At 40.4% G+C, this 8489-nt stretch overlaps 1 long non-coding RNA gene across 1 annotated transcript in view; it reads left to right on the forward strand.

The window, feature by feature from the left end:
* Window positions 1–5608: 5608 nt before the first annotated feature.
* The window catches only part of LOC104963278 (uncharacterized), a 13277-nt gene continuing 10396 nt past the window's right edge, over window positions 5609–8489 (forward strand). The window contains exon 1 of the long non-coding RNA XR_800301.1: window positions 5609–5619. This is a non-coding gene — a long non-coding RNA (uncharacterized lncRNA). The remainder of the gene's footprint in view (window positions 5620–8489) is intronic.

Raw genomic sequence — 8489 nt, forward strand, 5'->3', positions numbered from 1 at the left:
GCGAGTAAAACTCTAAAACAAAAAAATCCTCCCCAAAACGCCTCGTTGGTGAAACGTCATCATGACGTCATCATCCATTTGATTCTTCCGGGTACGTGCTTACGAAAGCACGTGCCCGGAACTAAATGGGCCAATCCGTGGAGCCGTTACGTTACGTCCGTGGAGCCGTTACGTTAAGCCCCGCTGATTGGTCCAAATTGACCAATCCACACACACAGTCAGTGCAGGCAGCCCTGCTGATTTCTGCTCCGTGCTGCAGGCTGATAACAGACAGTTGGGATCGCGCGAAATTCTCTCTGCAGACCCATTCTCACAGCGTTTATCAACCTATAAACCTTTTTCTTACTCAATATCAAGCCACACTTATTGTTTTTATTTCGGCTGTGACTTTGTGTGTGTTCAGGTTGAGTTTGGCTGTGTATCGCTAAACAACGAAATCACGGAGGGGGGGCGGGGAGCTGCAGCGAGCCGTTTAGTGGAGAAAGTGAATACTGCTGAATTCACATACTTTACAGAGATGCTTTATGCGAAACCAATGTGAGTATTTTTCTATTTTAGTATACCTCAACAATGGAATTATGATCAGTGGAAATGGCCATGACGGGGCCCTATTGAGTTAATTTTCATATTTATATTTTGTTCTTCTACTGGGACATGTTTACATACTGTAATGTTCAAAAAGGTATTTATTTTTTATATGATCATACTGCCTGTGCTGCAGCACCTCTTTTCACCCTCTGTCTGAAACCAGAGCCCAGTCTGTTCTGATTGGTTAGCTGGTTGAATCTGTTGTGATTGGTCAACCGCATAGAGATGTCACTTACAATGTGTTGGAGCGCTAGCCAATAGAAGCACGAGTATTACATAGTGAAGTCATTATGTTACGAAAGTAAACAAAGGAGTCCAATGGAGGTCGGGGGGGGGCAGAGGGAGAGAAACTCACAAAAACTAGCAAAACTAGCCTTTGCAGACCATTGACATGCACAAAAACACATGACACTACATGACACTACAGGAAAGAGAAAACCTCCCAAAAGAACAATAGGGCCACTTTAAGGGAAAGTAGTGAGGGTCACACTAAGGTTAGAGATTAAGGGATGAATACAAGTCAAAATGTTCTTAGAAAACAAGGATGTGCACAAGGTAAAATGAGTGCAGCACACTGGGTGTTGACTTGTATGTGTTGTATCAGGTGAATCACTTATTCAAAGGAAATAAGTCCTACACCGCAGCTGCAACGAAAACAGCTTATTTTTTTCCCAAAAATGACTGAGAGCTTTCCCTTCTGACGCTTAAAATACAATAAATGACTTGCTCTATAATGACGCCACTTTATGTGGGTGGTGCGCTGCAAATCAAGATACAATACCCTGCCTTGATACACTGTGGCTACAGGTACTGTGCTTTCAAATGAACATGACAAGTCCTTGGAAACATTGGTTACAGGGGTTTGTGGTCCGAAATAAGAACTTCATGTCCTTAGTAGAAAAATAAATAAGTTAAGGCTGATTGACGGACTTCACCTGTCTTAATTTTTATACAGTGGACTTTATGCAACAAGAGAAAATTGGTAGTACACCTTGTTTATTAAGCAAGGCCCAAATTGCTCACTTACTGCCCTGGGCTTTGACTTTCGTCTGGAAAATGTTAGACTGTACACACTGTGTATTGGAGCATGTCAGTATGTCACTGCAGGTAACGTCTGCACAGTGTTAGATTTTTCACTAATGTTAGAATATTGGAGCAGTATGGGGTTTGCTGTGTTTGCTGTGGATAGACAGAGCATTTGCTTGGAACAATTTGACCACTTCTGGTAATACAAATGTAGTATTTATAGACAGAAAAAAAAAGCCACTTAACTGGATTCAATCTCACGTGGTGCCACATAATAAAATATTTTGTATCTTAGGTCGCGATCATTTGGAGGGAGTTGATTCCTAGAACTGATTCCTATAACTACTTATATATTGAACATGATGTTCATAATGTGTTCAAACCTATTACATTTTCACAAGCAATTGCTACGCACTTCTACAGCATAATAACTAAACGCTGCTTTACCATGTTTAGTTCTGACTCTGGGGACAGAAAGCTGACCAGTCCCTGAAGACCTGAGAGTTCTGGATGGTTCATAATTTAGCAGGAGGTCAGAAATGTATTTTGGGCCTAAACCATTCAGTGCTTTATAAACCAGCAGCAGTATTTTGAAATCAATTATTTGACACACAGGAAGCCAGTGTAAAGACTTCAGAACAGGAGTGATGTGATCCACTTTCTTAGTGTTAGTGAGGACTCGAGCAGCAGCGTTCTGAATCAGCTGCAGCTTTCTAATAGATTTTTTGGTGAGACCTTTGAAGACACCATTACAGTAGTCGAGTCTACTGAAGATAAAAGTAAGGACAAGTTTTTCCAAATCCTGCTGTGACATTAGTCTTTTAATCCTAGAAATATTATTTAGGTGATTGTAGGCTGATTTAGTAATTGTTTAAATGTGACTGTTGAAACTCAGGTCAGAGTCCATGACTACACCTAGATTTCTGGATTTATCTGTTTTGAACATTGCAGGCTGAAGCTCAGCGCTAACTTTTATACGTTCTGCCTTGGCTCCAAAAACCATTACCTCAATTATATTTGTTTAATTGGAGAAAGTTCTGACACATCCAGTCATTGATTTGTTCAATGCACTTACTCAGTGTTGGAATTGGAGCATAGTCTCCTGGTGAAATTGTTACATACATTTGTGTGTCATCCGCATAGCTATGGTAACTTATTTTGTTGTTCTTCATTATCTGAGCCAGTGGTAGCATGTAGATGTTAAAGAGAAGAGGCCCCAAGATGGAGCCTTGAGGAACCCCACGTGTCATATTTGTCAACTCAGATGTGTATTTACCTATAGAAACAAAGTTTTTTCTGTCCTTTAAGTAGGATTCAAACCAATTTAGAACTGTTTCCAAAAGTCCCACCCAGTTTTCTAGTTGGTCTAGTAATATGTTGTGGTCAACAGTGTCAAACGCAGCACTGAGATCTAATAATACTGATGCCCTCTAGGATGTAACACTGAAGTTCTGCCACTGTCTGTAATGCATTGAAGACCTTTACAAGAGCAGTCTCAGTGCTGTGGTTTGGACGAAAGCCTGACTGGAACAAATCGAAACAGTTATTNAGGATTCAAACCAATTTAGAACTGTTGATGAAAGTCCCACCTGGTTTTCCAGTCGGTCTATAATATGTTGTGGTCAACAGTGTCAAACGCAGCACTGAGATCTAATAATACTAACACTGAAGTTCTGAAGTGGATGTCATTGAAGACCTTTACAAGAGCAGTCTCAGTGCTGTGGTTTGGACGAAAGCCTGACTGGAACACATCCAAACAGTAATTTAAATGCAAGTAATTACTCAACTAGTGAAAAACAACTTTTTCAATGATTAAATTACTGTTTGGATGTGTTCCAGTCAGGCTTTCGTCCAAACCACAGCACTNGGGGGTGTGAGATTAAAATAGCCCCATTGCTTTTACAATAAATAAACATTGAATGTGTTTAATTGAATAGTAAAGGGGTTTAACGTTAGTGGCAGGTTGTGTGTGAGAGAGAATAAATAAGACAGCCCAATATTTTTAAAAATTGTTATTCTTTCCCCCCGCATATTTAGCATATTTCGCAACTTCCCGCAATTTCACCGCATAAAAACACATAAAAACCCCGCATATTTAATCGCATAATCAAGGATTTTAGCCCGCGTTTTTCTGGAGGGTCTAATACATACACGCTTCCCTTTTACAGTGTGTCCCATTCCCAGTAGGTTTAAATGTTTTCCTTTTTTTTTTGTCTGGGTCACTTTGTCACTCATCTGACAGGATGCTGTGTAATTACAAGTGCATTCACAAAAGGGAAAAGCGGGCAAAAGCAAAACACTGGCGCCTTTTTAAACCTGATGACCAAGAGTCCACATCTGAGAGCATTTCTGTAGATGAAGGTCACTATACTGTGGAGCTGACAGCTTGATAGATGCGTGTTTGTCTTTGCGTGAGAAGATATCATTGGTGGACCGAGACATGTTTCTGGTATAGTCAAGCATGTCAGCTGGCATAAAAAGAGTTGTTGATAGTGGAACCAGCCTTACCCTTAATGAGAGAGATCTGTGAGGATTACATTACCCTACAGTGCATGCAGTCATTATCCATTTCATAGCAAGTCATTTGTAAGAATAACTGTCTACATTTAAGTTAATAACTATTCTTAAATAAGATTGTAGGTCGATGTTTAATCGGTTCACATTAACAAATTAATTGAAACGTTTGCAACACTGTTACTGTTTCTTGCTTTGTGTGACATGAGTTGTATCTCTGGGTATATATGTGACAGCAACTGCATACCTCCTTGAGAAAATAATCTGATAACCAGAACAGCCCAGGATTTGCTCAGTACTCATGATAGCAGGCTGTAAATCATCAGGGCAGACTAAAGGCTATAGAAAGCCTGTTTATTACACACTCACTCCCCACATATACTGCACCCTGGGAATGTTTCCTTCCTCTCCATGGAAACCTCAAAGGCGATATGTTCTAATCAGCCAGTATTCGGAAAACCTTCTGGTATTTTTCTGTCAAGGCTTACAGCATATAGGGAAGGCCTGATCCCTGGCAGCCATCAGGCTTTTACAAGCTTGCATTTCAATTCACAACGCAACCCATCTGGTCAGTGCCAACACTCACATGCTTGGAAGAGTCCACACAGTCACTCTCCCACTCACTGCCAATGGAGAAAGCCCATGGGTGTAAATCATGCCGACATCCGTTTGCTCATATACAGTAAGGCTGATTGTCAGTCATTTGTTGTGGATTTGGAAATTGAGTGGCTCCTCAAGATGTTTTTTAAATCTGCCGACCGTAGCTTTTTCAGAAGGAGGCAAGAGAGACTTTAAATGTCTTCGTCCTGACGTTTGAATATGTTAAATGTCTTTATCATGTCGAACAAAAGTAAAACAGTGTTAGCGGTTATGAGTGCAAACAAGCCATACAAACGGGGTCAAGCTATTATATTTACAAAAAGGCTCCACTTTATATCTGACTACACAATCAGTTTCAGGTTCATGATCCTACATGTTTAAGGACTTTGATCGAAACCCAAATTAAATCCCATTTTGGTTTCTACACCAAATCTTCACTGCAGTTTGGATTCTCCTGGCTTTCCTGAGCATCACTTTTACCTCCTGTGAGTTTTCAGGTTGTTTTTTTTGTCTTCTGGACACATTAGGTGGAAAAGATGATCAAGACCTTAGGGATCAAGTTGATGCGAATGCTAAATATAACTTGAGACCCCCGATGGGAATAATGGATCTACTTTATATGAAAGATATAATGTAATATCATAATGCGTACATCACGGAAATTAGATTTGGTTATAGAAAATGTTATCCTCATGAATGCATCCTGTGGGGCTCAAAGCCCTGAAGCAAATCCCCCTCCAGCAGATCTACAGTATAGCATGAGATCATGTGCTGAGGTGAGAGAGGTGAATGGTGCAGAGGCCGAGCTGTTAGGCCTTCCTCCACTATCATATCGTGGGTAAATCACACACATTATACTCTGAGTGGAACCACATGCTGGGATTTAATGGAGTCTCTTCTGGGGCAGTATTGGGAAAACTGAGGCAACAATGTCCAAACACTCTCAGGGGAAACATCTGATACCAAGATGAGCCTATTTTTGGGGGCATCTTGTTTGTTTCTTGCTGGAAACCCCTTCTGAATGAATGCAGATGCTGTTCGTACAATAATTGGACATTTCGTGAGTCCGTACGGACAGCGCCACCAATCATTTTTTTAAAGCACAAATGTCTCTTACTTCTCTTTGTATTTGCCTTTGTGATAATATTGAATTGCAACATTTGCGTCCACCTCATCATCAAAATGCATATTTGACACCGTCATTGATGCTCGGTTTATCTCATGGTTTGACAATCATAGGAAATAGGCGTTTTAAAATGTTTGTGACGATAAGAATATTCTCACCCCCTTTGTATATCTGTCAAGTAAAAATGGAAATTAAGTGAAATGGAAACTGCTTAAAGAGATCGGACAATCAAAGGAAACCACAGAAGGTTACTTTTTCAAGCCAAGAAATAATCTGGCACAAAACCCTGTAAAAAAGTAAGTTTTCATTTCTTCAAATCGAACCAGAGGTAATGGAAGGCATATTTTGTTACCTTTGGACACAGTCAGGCTATCTGTCTCCATTTCCAGTAATAATACTAAACTAAGCTGTAGCATTATTCTTTGACAAATGTAAAAAAGGGCACAAATCTCCTCGGGAAATTCAAATAAACGCATTTCTCCAACAAATGTACTGTGAATTATAATATGACAAGACACATTACCTAATGGAAACAACTATAGTTATAAGCCTCTTTTTTTTCTACAAGTTTACTTATCGAGTATAATTAAGCAAAGATCTGCAATTCTGGTTGGACTCATGACTTCATGAAGTTTATTCAGCTGTTCATTTTTTGAAATCCTGTTCAGGGAGGTATAGGATCCCAGAGAAGAGATCATTCTAAAGTGTGGTTTCATTTCTAATCTCTCCCGCATGTGGAGGAGGTTGCTGTCCTTTACGCCTTCGGAGATAACACTCAAGTAATGTCTACTCAGTGAAACGTCTCTCCTGTTGGCTGCCTGTTAATTAAATGTCCATTCTTCAACGTACAGGATGCTCTGCTTGTGTTTTCTTTGGGAGTATTAGTACAGACCACAAGCTCATGACCAAGAGTTACCCTACGTGCGAAACAGGACACATGCACAAAGGCAGCGTCGGTAGATTTGAAAGCTCTCACGACAATATCAATGCATCAATTCATTGGTAAACACTACAACAAAAGTAAACCTGGCCCACTTTGTGCTGCTGCTTGTGATATTAAAGGTCCCCTATTATACTGTCATCATCAATATATTATAGGTCTCAGATATATACAAAACATGTCTCTGAAGTGTTTGGCTCGAAACACCAAACAGATGATTGTAGCATCCCATAATCCCCTCTGCTTCAGCCCTGTTTCAAAAGTGCTGATTCTCTGTCTGTTACTTTAGATGAATATTAACCTGTTAAGCTCTGAGCCTGAAAAAAAGGCTCAGGGCTTAACAGGTTAATATACAAATCCCAAACTCTTGGTCAGTAGCAGCAGGTTGATACCAGGTCTTAAATCTGCAAGACTGTTACCGATGGTCATTACAACATTCTATTAAAAATCCATACAGCCACAAGGTCTGCCATTATTACTCGGGAGCAAATGATAAATTATATCCAGAGGTTGACACTGGCTTTATGTCTTAATAAAAGAAGTGCGTTGCTCCTGATTATCCTCTGCCTCAGTGACAGAGTGAGGAAGGCAGGAGTTCAGGGAGCTGGCGCCACAGAGCGAGACACACAGACAGAGAGAGAAGGGCTCTGGTTCAACTCTCCTCCTCTGGGGACCGATGGCTAGTGTCAGCAGCATGTTGGCACTCTGCAGTCAGCGGGAGTTTCACTGACGTAAATCACCGTAATGGCTAATTTACAGCTGTGATCTCACTGACTATTGATCGTGGTCCAGGTGAGTAGGTAAGAAGATTAAATCCTAACCATGCCAGATAAAGATTAGCTGCGTGGCAAGCTGTGATTATAACACTGAAGAAGAGGCCAAACAAAAGTCAATTGAGTGTAGGAGAGTAAAATAAGGGAACACAAATGGCACTGAGCAAATATGGGTAATATTGTGTGTGTTATGCTCAATAGACATGCTTAAATGTGAAGAAAGGCCTTGACCGTGAAAACAGAAAAAAGAGTGTCGGAAAGCTGAATGTAGGTGGCGAAAAACAAATCTCCAGGATCATTTTGAAATCTATAGAGAGAGACTTGGCCTTCATAATTTGGAATTGAAAAACGCACGACAGTCTTTCTTCTCTGACATCATTACCAAAAACAACGCACATGCCTTTTTTTCTACCGTCAATAGACTACCAAACCCCCCAGTGTCAATCCACCAGGGCCAGCAATGAATTTGCCTTCTTCACTGACCAAATTCAGACAAGCAGTCAGTGCCTCTGCATCAGGTACAGCAAATGTGTTGTCCCTATGTCCACTTAAAATCAATTCAAACACCATGACACAATTCCATCAGAGTAATGATAAAAACCTAAAGGACATTATTCAACTTCTGAAATCCTCCTCCTGCTGCCTTGATATTATTCCAACAGGATTTTTCAAAGATGTTTTCCTTGCATGGCCTCAGATCTACTTCATATAGTAAACAAATCTCTTCACTCAGGTATTTTTCCACAGGCCCTGAAAACTGCAGTCATTAAACCGCTCTTAAAAAATAATAATCTCGATGCTTCAGTAATGAACAATTACAGGCCCATATACAAACCTGCCATTTCTGAGTTGACAAATATGACGTGGGGTTCCTCAAGGCTCCATCTCGGGGCCTCTTCTCTTTAACATCTACATGCTACCA

The sequence above is a fragment of the Notothenia coriiceps genome, unplaced genomic scaffold (genome assembly GCF_000735185.1).
Source record: "Notothenia coriiceps isolate Sejong01 unplaced genomic scaffold, NC01 NC01_scaffold00035942, whole genome shotgun sequence".
Taxonomy (NCBI): domain Eukaryota; kingdom Metazoa; phylum Chordata; class Actinopteri; order Perciformes; family Nototheniidae; genus Notothenia; species Notothenia coriiceps.